Source organism: Phyllobates terribilis, unplaced genomic scaffold (genome assembly GCF_046119375.1).
Source record: "Phyllobates terribilis strain yellow unplaced genomic scaffold, ASM4611937v1 Scaffold_1__5_contigs__length_1240528914, whole genome shotgun sequence".
NCBI classification, from domain to species: Eukaryota; Metazoa; Chordata; class Amphibia; order Anura; family Dendrobatidae; genus Phyllobates; species Phyllobates terribilis.
In genome coordinates, this window is record NW_027362761.1 from 783,681,443 (window position 1) to 783,696,484 (window position 15,042).

Consider the following 15,042-nt stretch of genomic DNA (forward strand, 5'->3'; position numbering starts at 1 on the left):
GTACATATTGCCTATTGTGAGGTACATGTTACGCATTGTGAGGTACATGTTGGCCATTGTGAGGTACATGTTGCCTATTGTGAGGTACATGTTGCACATTGTGATGTACATGTTGCCCATTGTGAGTTACATGTTGCCCATTGTGAGGTACATGTTGCCTATTGTGAGCTACATTTTGCCCATCGTTAGGTACATGTTGCACATTGTGAAGTACGTGTTGCCCCTTGTGAGGTAAATCTTGCCCATTGTGAGGTACATGCTGCCTATTGTGAGGTACATGTTGCACATTGTGAGGTACATGTTGCACATTGTGAAGTACATGTTGCCCATTGTGAGGTACATGTTGCGCATTGTGAAGTTCGTGTTGCCCATTGTGAGGTACATGTTGCCCATTGTGATGTACATGTTGCCCATTGTGAGGTACATGTTGGCCATTGTGAGGTACATGTTGCCCATTGTGAGGTACTTGTTTTGCATTGTGAGGTACATGTTGCCCATTGTGAGGTACATGTTGCGCATTGTGAGGTACATGTTGCCCATTGTGAGGTACATGTTGCCTATTGTGAGGTACATGTTGCCCATTGTGAGATACATGTTCCCCAGTGTGATGTACATGTTGCCCGTTGTGAGGTACATGTTACCCATTGTGAGGTACATGTTGTCTATTGTGAGGTACATGTTGCACATTGTGATGTACATGTTGCCCTTTGTGAGGTCCATATTGCCCATCGTTAGGTACATGATGCTCATTATGAGGTACATGTTGCTCATTGTGAGATACATGTTGCACATTGTGAGGTACATGTTGCGCATTGTGAGGTACATGTTATGCATTGTGAGGTACATGCTGGCCATTGTGAGGTACATGTTTTCCATTGTGAGGTACATGTTGCCCATTGTGAGGTACATATTGCCTATTGTGAGGTACATGTTACGCATTGTGAGGTACATGTTGTCCATTGTGAGGTACATGTTGCCTATTGTGAGGTACATGTTGCACATTGTGATGTACATGTTGCCCATTGTGAGGTACATGTTGCCCATTGTGAGGTACATGCTGCCTATTTTGAGCTACATTTTGCCCATCGTTAGGTACATGTTGCACATTGTGAAGTACGTGTTGCCCCTTGTGAGGTACATGTTGCACATTGTGAGGTACATGTTGCACATTGTGAAGTACATGTTGCCCATTGAGAGGTACATGTTGCGCATTGTGAGGTACATGTTGCCCATTGTGAGCTACATGTTGCGCATTGTGAGGTACATGTTGCGCATTGTGAGCTACATGTTGCGCATTGTTAGGTACATGTTGCGCATTGTGAGGTACATGTTGCCCATTGTGAGGTACATGTTGCCCTTTGTGAGGTACATGTTGCCCATCGTTAGGTACATGTTGCTCATTGTGAGGTACATGTTGCCCGTTGTGAGGTACATGATGCTTATTATGAGGTACATATTGCTCATTGTGAGGTATATGTTGCACATTGTGAGGTACATGTTGCGCATTGTGAGGTACATGTTACGCATTGTGAGGTACATGTTGCCCATTGTGAGGTACATGTTGCGCATTGTGAGGTACATGTTGTCCATTGTTAGGTACATGTTGTCCATTGTGAGGTACATGTTGCCCATTGTGAGGAACATGTTGCACATTGTGATGTACATGTTGCCCATCGTTAGGTACATGTTGCCCATCGTTAGGTACTTGTTGCACATTATGATGTATATGTTGCCAAATTGTGAGGTACATATTGCCTATTGTGAGGTAATTGTTGCCTTTTGTGATGTACATGTTGACCATTGTAAGGTAATTGTTGCCCTTTGTGATGTACATGTTGCCCATTATAATGTAACTAGCTGTACTACCCGGCTTCGCCCAGGTTAACAACTGCTGTTAGCAAAATAGAATGTGTTAACAAAAATGTATTCTCCACACAAAAACCACAAAACAAATAGATAGAAATGTAATTATTAAAAGGCAAAAACTAAGCTAATAGAAGCATTTCACAACATATATTTCGACACCAGAGATATTCCACGCAGATTTAACTAAATTGGCCAAGTAATGTGAAGTAATCTTCTACTCCTTATTCGAGAGCCTTTTGATAAACGACATTCTTAGTTCTTCCTTCAGGTGCAAACATGAACAGATTTTTGGCTGTTCCAACTCTTGAACAGGCCACATAAAGTTGACCATGAGAAAAGCATGGAGATTGTAAATCGATTCCAACTACTTTCAAGGACTGTCCATGAGCCTTGTTGATGGACATAGCAAATGCCAGTCGAACCGGAAACTGGAGGCGTTTAAAATCAAAAGGCAAATCAGATGGAATGAGAGGAATTGTTGGAATGAAAACATCTTCTCCTGTGGCACATCCTGTCAAAATAGTTGCCAAATTACATGTGGAAACAGATTCTTAATCAAGAGTCTTGTTCCATTACACAGCTTTGGTGGATCCAAATTTCTCAATAGCAGAATAGGTGCTCCAGGTTTTAGAAAGATGTTGTGAGGAGGAAGTCCTTGTGGCTCCAAGGAATTGAGGAACTCAGTTGGATAAAATAATGCTTGAGCAGGGTCTATTACTGTATCCACTGACTTGTAGGTTGTGCACACACCTGGAAGGAGATTTAGAATTTGAAGATTGATCTTGTTGACACTGTCATTTTTGGGAGCTAGAATAGCCCTTTCATACAGCCAGCCAGAATTTTTGAAGTGGAGTTTAATGTTTGGAAAAACCATTGCTTTCAACTCCTCAATGGAAGTCACAATGCAACAAAAGTTGTTGGGGAAGGGGATCTGTCCAGTGTTTGAGTTTGCTGGTTCCTTGCCATCTCCAATAGTCAACAGCTGGCTCGAAAACAGTCCAGCAGAAACATCGCCTGTCATGTAGACCCTCATGTTTGTGTTCAGTGACATTTTCTTTACTTTTCTCCAAAGGTACGATACTTTGAGACAGGCATTCAGTTCGTCTGCAGGGGTTGATCTTGGAATAACAGGTAGTGTTTGGCGGAAGTCACCTGCCAAAACAACAATTACTCCTCCCATGATATATTTGTTGCTACGCAGGTCTTGCAGCAGTCTGTCCACTGCTTCCATAGCCTTTTTTGTGTCATGGTGCATTCATCCCAAATGATGGCACTGCATTTTTGAAGCAATTTGGCCAGTCCTGATCATTTGGCAATATTACACACGGGGCTGTCACTATGAGACAGGTTAAGTGGTAGTTTGAATGTCGAATGTGCTGTCCTGCCACCTTTTAAAAGCGTAGCTGCAATTCCAGAAGATGCCACTGCAAGTGCAATCTTTTTTTGTTGTCGAAATTTTGCCAGGAGCAAGTTGATTACAAATGTCTTTCCTGTTCCACCTGGAGCATCAAGGAAGACAATCCCACCTTTGTTGGTTTCACTGAAACTTAAAATGTAGTTATAGGCGCCCCTTTGATCTGGTACCAATATTGGGTCGTTCTGAGACACAAGTGCTGTCAGTTCATCAATATTGTAGTTTGTTTCTAGGAAAATCTCCCTACACATTTGGATGCCTTCAAGATTTCTTATTGGAGCAGGCAAACCAAGCAACTGTAAGGCTTTTCCTGACATTGCTATGCACTGATCTTTAAGGAGCATTAAAGTTTCATTGAACATTTCCTCAGTGAAGTTGATGAGTTGCTGAGGATTTTTCCTTCTAATCTGCATGAGGATGTCCTCACTGAGATCAGTTTTGTACTTTGTCCAAATCTCAAGAGGATGATTTGAAATGCTACAGGTTGTTAGAATAATAGCAAAGAGGTGTCTTAGTCGCTTTGGGATTTGTGCGGCTGCTGCTTCACTGAGGGTCATGTCCCAGTGTCCATCATTTTCCAAAAGTCCTTTTCTTTGGCAAGCTTCCAGGAATGTTTCACACACATGGCCTCCGACGGTCTTCAGGTCAGAAAATGATGTAGGGCCTTTGACAACATGAAGTAACATGCGCAGGTAGAAGCACTCTGCATTTGACGGATGAACAGTGTAGACGCGCCCAAGACTATCAGTTGCTTTCACCCCTGGATAGCCTTCAATATCAAGCCCCCATTTCCTCCGTTCCAGTGTTTTTCTGGAGGCATTCCAAGTGTAGTACTTTGGTAAATCACAGTAGAGAATTGTTTTTGCAAAAGGGTCTTGTTGACACAGCTCAAAAAATGCCAAGAGGGTGGTCTTAGGTGGTGTTAGGAGCTGCTGCTGCAAGTTTGCTGGGTTAAAGTAAATTCTCTGTCCATTTTCCAAGTGCACACTCAGATGCACAACTGGTGGGTAGCGCTCATGAATGGAGAATCCTAGTATTCTCCAAACAGCTTCATTGCTGCTTATGTACCTGCCCATCTGGAATGCCTCCACTTCATGAATAATAGGTCAATTTTTCTGGAGTTCAAAAACTGCTTGATCACTTTGTTTGTGGACATATTTGCAGATATACTTGATTGATTTCACAGAGTGGCAAGATTCAACATTTATGTGGGCCTGGAAGATTTTTGAAAGCAAAGTGTTGTAAGGCACTACACACCTGTTGTCAATTTCTAGCTCTTGGAGTGATGATCCAACACACATTTTGAGCTTTGCTATGAAACCACCATCCCCTGGCTTTCTTCTTCGGTAGACTGGATATCCATGTTGTCCTGTTTGGGTTTCTTGGACCAGGGATCGTGGGTAATGCTTTGAACACCTGCCATCAATCATACAGGGAGAATTTTTGTTCAGACTCCCACACGGACCATGGATCATGTTTTTTGTGATGGTGTCAAACAGCAATGGGTCAATCTGAGGGTCTGGCAATTCGGCACTGATGATATTGTCAATTTCGGTAGGCTGTATTTTTTGCCATTCAACTGAATACATCCAGCACTGCGTCTCACCATAAATATGTGATTTTGTGATGAGATTAGTAATTTTTGAAAGTTTCTGTTTGAAAACCCGAACAATAAGGTCATGGCGATTCACTGTTTTTGGCCCGGCAACAGGTGCCCTCCAATTTCCTCCCAGGCAGGATTGCAAATAAAGGTGATGAAAAGATCGGGACGGCCATACTTTCTCACATAAGTCATTGCATCCTGTGTGTATTCATGCATGTGTCGTGGACTTCCAGTGACAGTTGATGGCAGAATAACCATTTTCCCCAACTCTTTTGGATCAGCATCATTTGCAACAGCATCTCTAAGGTGAATATATTCTTCTGCCCTGAGCTTCTTTTGATTTAGTCGGATATATAAAAGACGTTCACTCTCAATCTTTGCATACATGGAAGAGATGTTTGCATTTCAAGATGTGATTTTCCTCTGCAAATCTTGTCATGATCCTATATGCATAGAAGTCCATGGCAGACACTTTTTTTCCTGAAGGGTTGTCTGTTGTAGGATTTGTCTGAGGTATTCCAAAGTGATAGCCATCCTGTCCCTGCCAAAAGATGATTGGATATTGCAGAGCATCATAGGACCTGTGAGATTCTGCAACTATTGTTCCTTTTGTTCCTTTTCTGAAGCATAATGTCACGGCTTTGAAAATCAATACCTACAATCAAGATGGCTACCTCATCAAATGTGGGAGCATTGAAACGTCGCTGATGTTCACCTTGTGGTGTTTTGTCAGCTCGAATGACAACCTTGTAATCGTCATTTGGCATGCATTCAAGTGCAGTCTTGAAAAGTTTAACATATACAGTTATATGAAAAAGTTTGGGCACCCCTATTAATCTTAAGCTTAATGTTTTCTTAAAATTGGTGTTTTTGCAACAGCTATTTCAGTTTGATATATGTAATAACTGTTGGACACAGTAATGTTTCTGCCTTGAAATGAGGTTTATTGTACTAACAGAAAATGTGCAATCTGCATTCAAACAAAATTTGACAGGTGCATAAGTATGGGCACCCTTATCATTTTCTTGTTTTAAATACTCCTACCTACTTTTTACTGACTTACTAAAGCACTTTTTTTGGTTTTGTAACCTCATTGAGCTTTGAACTTCATAGCCAGGTGTATGCAATCATGAGAAAAGCTACTTAAAGTGGCCACTTGCAAGTTGTTCTCCTGTTTGAATCTCCTCTGAAGAGTGGCATCATGGGCTCCTCAAAACAACTGTCAAATGATCTGAAAACAAAGATTATTGAACATAGTTGTTCAGGGGAAGGATACAAAAAGCTGTCTCAGAGATTTAACCTGTCAGTTTCCACTGTGAGGAACATAGTAAGAAAATGGAAGAACACAGGGACAGTTCTTGTTAAGGCCAGAAGTGGCAGGCCAAGAAAAACATCAGAAAGGCAGAGAAGAAGAATGGTGAGATCAGTCAAGGACAATCCTCAGACCACCTCCAGAGAGCTGCAGCATCAACTTGCTGCAGATGGTGTCACTGTGCATCGGTCAACTATACAACGCACTTTACACAAGGAGAAGCTGTATGGGAGAGTGATGCGAAAGAAGCCGTTTCTGCAAGCATGCCACAAACAGAGTTGGCTAAGGTATGCAAAAGCACATTTGGAGAAGCCAATTTCTTTTTGGAAGAAGGTCCTGTGGACTGATGAAACCAAGATTGAGTTGTTTGGTCATACAAAAAGGCGTTATGCATGGTGGCAAAAAAACACAGCATTCCAAGAAAAACACTTGCTACCCACAGTAAAATTTGGTGGAGGTTCCATCATGCATTGGGGCTGTGTGGCCAATGCCGGCACCAGGAATCTTGTTAAAGTTGAGGGACGCATGGATTCCACTCAGTATCAGCAGATTCTTGACAATAATGTTCAAGAATCAGTGATAAAGTTGAAGTTACGCAGGGGATGGATCTTTCAGCAAGACAATGATCCAAAACACCGCACCAAATCTACTCAGGCATTCATGCAGAGGAACAATTACAATGTTCTGGAATGGCCATCTCAGTCCCCAGACCTGAATATCATTGAACATCTGTGGGATCATTTGAAGAGGGCTGTCCATGCTCGGCGACCATCAAACTTAACTGAACTGGAATTGTTTTGTAAAGAGGAATGGTCAAAAATACCTTCATCCAGGATCCAGGAACTCATTAAAAGCTACAGGAAGCAACTAGAGGCTGTTATTTTTGCAAAAGGAGGATCTACTAAATATTAATGTCACTTTTCTGGTGAGGTGCCCATACTTATGCACCTGTCAAATTTTGTTTGAATGCAGATTGCACATTTTCTGTTAGTACAATAAACCTCATTTCAAGGCAGAAACATTACTGTGTCCAACAGTTATTACATATATCAAACTGAAATAGCTGTTGCAAAAACACCAATTTTTATAAAACATTAAGCTTAACCACTTCGCACCAAAGCCTGTTTTTGCCTTCGTGACCGGGCCAATTTTTTCAATTCTGACCACTGTCACTTAATGAAGTAATTACTCAGGAACGCTTCAACGTATTCCCCTGATTCTGAGATTGTTTTTTCGTGACATATTGTATTCATGATAGTGGTAAAATTTCTTCGATATAACTTGCGTTTATTTGTGAAAAAATCGGAAATTTGGCGAAAATTTTGAAAATTTTGCAATTTTCTAACTTTGAATTTTCATGTCCTTAAATCAGAGAGATATGTCACACAAAATAGTTAATAAATAACATTTCCCTCATGTCTACTTTACATCAGCACAATTTTGGAACCAATTTTTTTTTTGTTAGGGAGCTATAAGGGTTAAAAGTTGACCAGCGATTTCTCATTTTTCCAACAAAATTTACAAAAACATTTTTTTAGGGACCACATCATATTTGAAGTCACTTTGAGGGGTCTTTATGACAGAAAATACCAAAAAGTGACACCATTCTAAAAACTGCACCCCTCAAAGTGCTCAAAACCACATTCAAGAACTTTATTAACCCTTCAGGTGCTTCACAGGAATTTTTGGAATGTGGAAGAAAAAAATTAACATTTAACTTTTTTCACAAAAATGTTACTTTAGACCCAATTTTTTCTATTTTCACAGGGGTAACAGGAAAAAATGGACCCCAAATTTTTTTGTGCAATTTCTCTTGAGCGTGCTGATACCCCATATGTGAGGGAAAACCACTGTTTGGGCGCACTGCAGGGTTCGGAAGGGAAGGAGCGCCATTAGACTTTTTGAATATAAAATTTGTTTGAATAATTAGCAGACGCCATGTTGCGTTTGGAGAGCTCCTGATGTGCCTAAACAGTGGAAGCCCCCTACAAGTGACACCATTTTGGAAACTAGACCCCTTAGGGAACTTATCTAGATGTGTGGTGAGCACCTTGAACCCCAAGGTGCTTCACAGAAGTTTATAATATTGAGCTGTAAAAATAAAATTTTCACATTTTTACCACAAAAACGTTTTTCATCCCTTAATTTTGCATTATCATAAGGGTAATAGGAAAAATTGCACCATGAAATTTGTTGTGCAATTTCTCCTGAACACGCTGATACCCCATATGTGGAGGCAAACCACTGTTTGGGCGCACGGCAGGGTTTGAAAGGGAAGGAGCGCCATTTGACTTTTTGAATGTAAAATTTGTCTGAATAATTAGCGGACGCCATGTTGCGTTTGGAGAGCTCCTGAAGTGCCTAAACAGTGGAAACCCCCCACAAGTGACACCATTTTGGAAACTAGACCCCTTAGGGAACTTATCTAGATGTGTGGTGAGCACCTTGAACCCCAAGGTGCTTCACAGAAGTTTATAATATTGAGCTGTAAAAATAACATTTTCACTTTTTTCCCACAAAAACGTTTTTCATCCCTTAATTTTGCATTATCATAAGGGTAGTAGGATAAATTGCACCATGAAATTTGATGTGCAATTTCTCCTGAGTACGCCGATACCCCATATGTGGGGTAAAACTACTGCTTTGGTGTACGGCAGGGTTCGGAAGAGAAAGGAGCGCTATGGTGGCTGGGATAGGTGGCAGACACCATGTCACATTTGAAGAGTCGCTAACATGCCGAAACAGCAGAAACTGCCACAAGTGACCCCATTTTGTAAACTACACCTCTCAAGGAATTCATCTAGGGAAGTAGTGAGTATTTTTTAATTTTTAAATTTATACCATTGGACAGTGAATAAAGCATAATTATATTTTTACCACAAAAAAATGTTTTACCCTCAGATTTTACATTTTCACACAGGGCAATGGGTAAAAATGGTGCCGAAATGTGTCACACAATTTCTTCTAAAAGTGGCAATACCCCATATGTGGCTGTATCGTACCGTTCAGCCATACGGCGAGATCTGGGGGGGACGGAGTGCTATTTGACAATTGGAGAACAAATTATTGTAGAATAGGCATTTGGATTTGGGAGCACAAAATTTTCTGAATTTCTTTTGGGGGGCAAGGGCCATTTCGCTTTTCCAGAGCCTTTCTGCAACCAGTAACTTGGAAGTCTCTTATATTTTTAACAGATGACAGACCTGAGTGGGGACTAGCTTTTTTTGAGGACTGAGTTGAAGCTTTTATTGGGAACATTTTATGTAACATTTATCGGGCGCTCTAGGCTGAGCACTTACATCGGGGTTTCCATCTAAATTTCCAAGTGATATAATTCAGATGAAACCCCTGCGGGATCCATTCGCTGTAATTAGGCAGCAGAGTTACTCTGGACTCCGTCTGGCCTCTGTTTAGCGGTGTCCTTTTTTTCAGAAGTGCACAAAACTGTGGCCAACCGCACTTTTATGCACGCCTAAAACAAATGACACTGTGGGATCCCAGGCTAGACGGCGTCCACAGTGGCCTATATCTGCCTCATTACAGGGAATCTTCCGTCATGGGTTCCGGCTGAATCACGTATTTCAGAGATTTACACGGAAACTCTGGTGTAAGTGCTCAGCGCAGAGCGCAGGATAAATGTGAGCAGAGCCTTACTGCGATCTTTCGGAGACATAATAAACAAATCAGTAGCAGGTGAAGAATTGGTTTTATTTTTTTTTTTACGCCGTTCCTAGTGTGATATAACTGATTAGATTACTTTATTCTTCGGGTCGGTGCGATTACAGAGATACCAGATTTATATCGGGTTTTTATGACTGACAGCTGTCACACACTAAAAGACGCTTTTTTTTGCAAAATCTAGTTTTTGCATCACCATATTTTGAGAGCTATAATTTTTCCATATTTCGGCCGACAGTCATGTGATGGCTTGTTTTTTGCGGGACGATTTGACATTTTTATTGGTACCATTTTTGGGTACGTGACATTTTTTGATCGCTTTCTATTCCGTTTTTTGGGAGGTAAAATTAACAAAAACCAACAATTCAGGAAATGTTCTTTGAGGTTTTTTTTATGCCGTTCTGCATGTGGTAAAAGTGATCAGGCAGCGTTATTCTTCGGGTCAGTACATTTACAGCGATACTACACTTACTGTATTTTTTTTTATGTTTTGGCGCTTTTACACAATAAAAAAAATTCATAGAAAAAAATATTTTTTTTGCATTGCTTTATTCTGAGCGCTATAACTTTTTTATTTTTCGGCTGATGGAGCTGTATGGCGGCTTGTTTTTTGCGGAACAAGATGATGTTTTCAGCGGTACCATTTTTATTTCTATTTTGCTTTTTGATCGCATTTTTTTCCACTTTTTGTTTGGCGATATGATGAAAAAGCATATTTTTTTGCTCCGTTTTTTTATTTATTTTTATTATGGTGTGCACAGAAGGAGTTAATTAGTGTGACAGTTTTATAGCTCGGGTTGTTTTGGACGGGGCGATACCAAATATGTGTTCTTTTTTTGGTTTTGTAAAAATATACGGATTTATTGGTTTAATATTTTATTTATTTATTTTTATTTATTTTGTGATTTTTTTTAACAGTTTAAAAACTTTTTTTTTTTACTTTTTTTTACATTTTTACTTAGTCCCTGTATGGGACATTAATTTTTATTTTTCTGATCACTGATCTCATGTAATGTAATAGACATATATTACATTACATTACATGAGATCTTCCCTGACTGTTTCAGTCAGAGTCTCCTGTCTGGCTCAGCTGCATGCTGAGCCAGACAGGACACCATATATGGCAGAGCTGGAGGCGGTCATGTGACCTCCAGCTGCCATAGCAACCCCAGGTCCTGGAAGGAATCGGAGGTCTTCGGAGAGGTAAGTAAGACGACCCCCTCTCCTCCTGCTGTCTCCTATATGCCGCGATCACTATAGATCGCAGCATATAGAAGACAGCAAAGGGTTAACATCACTGGGACCTGATCCAATCAGGTCCCGATGATGTTCCCTGTCAGAGCTAATGCTCTGCACCGGAATCGAAGCGCTTGCAGGACCCTGGGGGTCCTGAGCGCTGCGAGACCACGCACCGTTTTTAAACGTCCGCGCTGCACAGAGCCCAGGCAGCGCGGACGTTTATCTACAGTGGGCGGTGGGGAACCGGTTAAGATTAATAGGGGTCCCCAAACTTTTTCATATAACTGTAGATTGTTGGAGTGAAGGAACTGCTGCAAAATAGTGACAATATCAAGGCGAGTGTTAGGAATTAAAGAGCATCTCCGCTGAGCCTCTGCTTCTGCATTTCCCATAAAGAAGAGTTGAAGAAATTGAGGTTCTTCTCCTTGTAATGGAAGCAGTGAGCCAATTGAGTGGTAAACCTGTCCTTGAACTTTAAATGTCGGCATAAATCCTGTTGAAAACATTCCTTTTGTTGCACCAAATGATGTCATTTGGAAGCAGGAGTTGTACTTCCTAATGTTGTCCAAGAAATGCTTTGATATTGTACTGGTACCTGTCATCAGAGACATTTGCACAGCATAAACCTGGCGGTTCATCTTTCCATTTCAGGGCACTGCAGTACATGCAGACCACATCCATTTTTCCTATCTGAACTTTAGGATTATCCTGATAGTTTATGTCTGACTGGTAACAAAAGGCAGCATGTTTCAAATCTCCAACCATTTCCTGTGCCCTGGTGGAAGAAATAGCAATTCTCTTAGTGGCAAGTCGGCCTTCTCTCTGCTGAGATGACTCATTGGCCCTTGAGGAAGCAGCTCTTCTTCTCTTATCTGCAAGCCTCGCTTCCCTCTCCTCAGAAAGTTCATTGGCCCTTGAGGAAGCTGCTCTTGTTTTCATGTCTGCAAGCCTCGCTTCCCTCTCCTCAGAAAGTTCATTGGCTCTTGAGGAAGCAGCTCTTGTTTTCATGTCTGCAAGCCTCGCTTCCCTCTCCTCAGAAAGTTCATTGGCCCTTGAGGAAGCAGCTCTTGTTTTCATGTCTGCAAGCCTCGCTTCCCTCTCCTCAGAAAGTTCATTGGCTCTTGATGAAGCAGCTCTCGTTTTGATGTCTGCAAGCCTCGCTTCCCTGTCCTCAGAAAGTTCATTGGCTCTTGAGGAAGCAGCGCTTGTTTTCATGTCTGCAAGCCTCGCTTCCCTCTCCTCAGAAAGTTCATTGGCCCTTGAGGAAGCAGCTCTTGTTCTCTTGTCTGCAAGCCTCGCTTCCCTCTGCTCAGAAAGTTCATTGGCTCTTGAGGAAGCAGCTGCTGTTCTCATGTGTATCAGCCTTGTTTCTCAATCAGTGAATGTGAATAGCGGTATCAGAGCACCAATAACAGGGCAAAAATTAATGAAGGCCACCTTCATCAGGACACCTGATGAAGGTGGCCTTGTCCACTGAAACGCATTGTGTGTATTTATAAATCAGTCATTTTAATTAATTTTTGCCCTGCTATTGGGGCTCTGATACCGCTATTCACATTCACTGATTGTCTTTTTCCCCCTGCTGGGGTGCGGTAGAGCTGCCTTTATTTACTTGTTCAACCACCTGTGGGATGAAGTTAACTAAGAGTTACTACCCTGGTTTCCAAGCTGCGCTGCCCTAACCCCTCCGGAACACTGCCGGGAGTGGTGGTGAAGCTGGGCATCCATCTTGGCGGTATGTGCAACTAACCTGATCACGTGACGCACCACCGTGAGATCAGGATCTGTGAAGGCCGCTCAAAGCAGATGACAGCCACCAACAGAGCGAAGCTTGTGAAGCTTTACACTGGGGTTGTGCAGAGGTGCACAACTCCATAAGGTTAGTAGCCATTCCCACACCCCTCTACAAATTGCATTACTGAGTCACCCATTGCGCCCTGTTCTCTCCTTTTTTACAGCCTTGTTTCTCGGTCTTCACATTTTTCATTGGCCCGTAATGCAGCTTTTCTTTTCGCTTCAGCTGACATTCGTGCCATGAAATTCCTTTTCTTATGAGGCACTATTGAGGTAAAAATAGTCTGTAACTGGCAGTTTCTATATCCTCTCACATAGAATAAATGTGACTGACATCAGCCTTTCCACCAACACACTCTAATTGACATCTTATTACCTTACACAAGCTTTGTTATACTGAGAATGTCCTTTGTTGCCTATATTAACCAATCACAGCTCAGATTAATTAACTGTAGCAAAATAGAAGCTGAGCTGTGATTGGTTGCTAATGGCAGCCTGATAAATCTTTTGAGATGAGTTTTGTGTGTGCTGAGGGTGGTATATGTGTTCAAGCACGTGGTAGTGTGTGGTGCATTTTGTGTGTGTGTTCATATCCCCGTGTGTGGTGAGTATGAGTATCCCATGTCGGGGCCCCACCTTAGCAACTGTATGGTATATACTCTTTGGCATCATCGCTCTCATTCTTTAATTCTCCCTTGTTCACATCTGGAAGCTGTCAATTTGCCTCCAACACTATTCCTTTCACTTTTTCCCCATTATGTAGATAGGGGCAAAATTGTTTCGTGAATTGGAACGCGCGGGGTTAAAATTTCGCCTCACAACATAGCCTATGACGCTCTCGGGGTCCAGACGTGTGACTGTGCAAAACTTTGTGGCTGCAGCTGCGACGGTGCAGATGCCAATCCTGGACATACACACATACATACATACATACTTACACACACACACACACACACATTCAGCTTTATATATTAGATTGTTGCCCATTGTGAGGTACATATTGCCCTTGGTGAGGTACATGTTGCGCATTGTGAGGTACATGTTATACATTGTGAGGTACATGTTGACCATTTTGAGGTACATGTTGCCCACTGTGAGCTACATGTTGCACATTGTGAGGTACATATTGCCCATTGTAAGGTAATTGTTGCCCTTTGTTATGTACATGTTGCCCATTATAAAGTAATTGTGGCCCATTGTGAGGTACATGTTACCCTTTGTGAGGTACATGTTGCCCATTGTGATGTACATGTTGCCCGTTGTGAGGTACATGCCACCCATTGTAATGTACGTGTTGCCCATTGTGAGGTACATGTTGCCCATTGTGATATACATGTTGCCCATTGCAATGTACATGTTGCACTATGTAATGTACTTGTTGCCAATTGTAAGGTCATTGTTGCAATTTCTGAGCTACATGTTTTCCATCGTTAGGTACATGTTGCACATTGTGATGTTCATGTTGCCCATTGTGATGTACATGTGGCCCTTTGTGATGTACTTGTTGCCCAATGTAAGGTAATTGTTGCCCATTGTGAGGTACATGTTGCATATTGTGAGGTACATGTTGCTCATTGTAAGGTACATGTTGCCCATTGTGAGCTACATGTTGCCTATTGTGAGGTACATGTTGCCTATTGTGAGGTGCATGTTGCCCATTGTGAGGTACATGTTGCCCTTTGAAAGTTAATTGTTGCCCTTTGTGAGGTACTTGTTGCCCATTGTAAGGTAATTGTTGCCCATTGTGAACTACATGTTGCACATTGTGAGGTATATGTTGCCCATTGTGATGTACAAGTTGCCCAGTGTAAGGTACATGTTGCCCATTGTGAGGTAATTGTTGCCCTTTGTGAGGTACATGTTGCACATTGTGAGGTACATGTTGCCCATTGTGAGGTAAATGTTGCCCAGTTTAAGGTACATGTTGCCCAGTGTAAGGTACATGTTTCCCATTGTAAGGTAATTTTTGCCCTTTATGAGGTACATGTTGCCCATTGTAAGGTAATTATTTCCCTTTGTGAGGTACATGTTGCCCATTGTGAGGTACATGTTGCCCATTGTAAGGTACATGTTGCCCTTTGTAAGGTACATGTTGCCCTTTGTAAGGTACTGTACATGTTGCCCATTGTAAGGTAA

General features: G+C 41.7%; 1 protein-coding gene across 1 annotated transcript in view; it reads right to left on the bottom strand.

The window, feature by feature from the left end:
- Positions 1 to 15,042, bottom strand: part of PRKG2 (protein kinase cGMP-dependent 2) — a 229,760-nt gene that overhangs the window by 112,568 nt on the left and 102,150 nt on the right. The gene's annotated exons all lie outside the window — the stretch shown is intronic.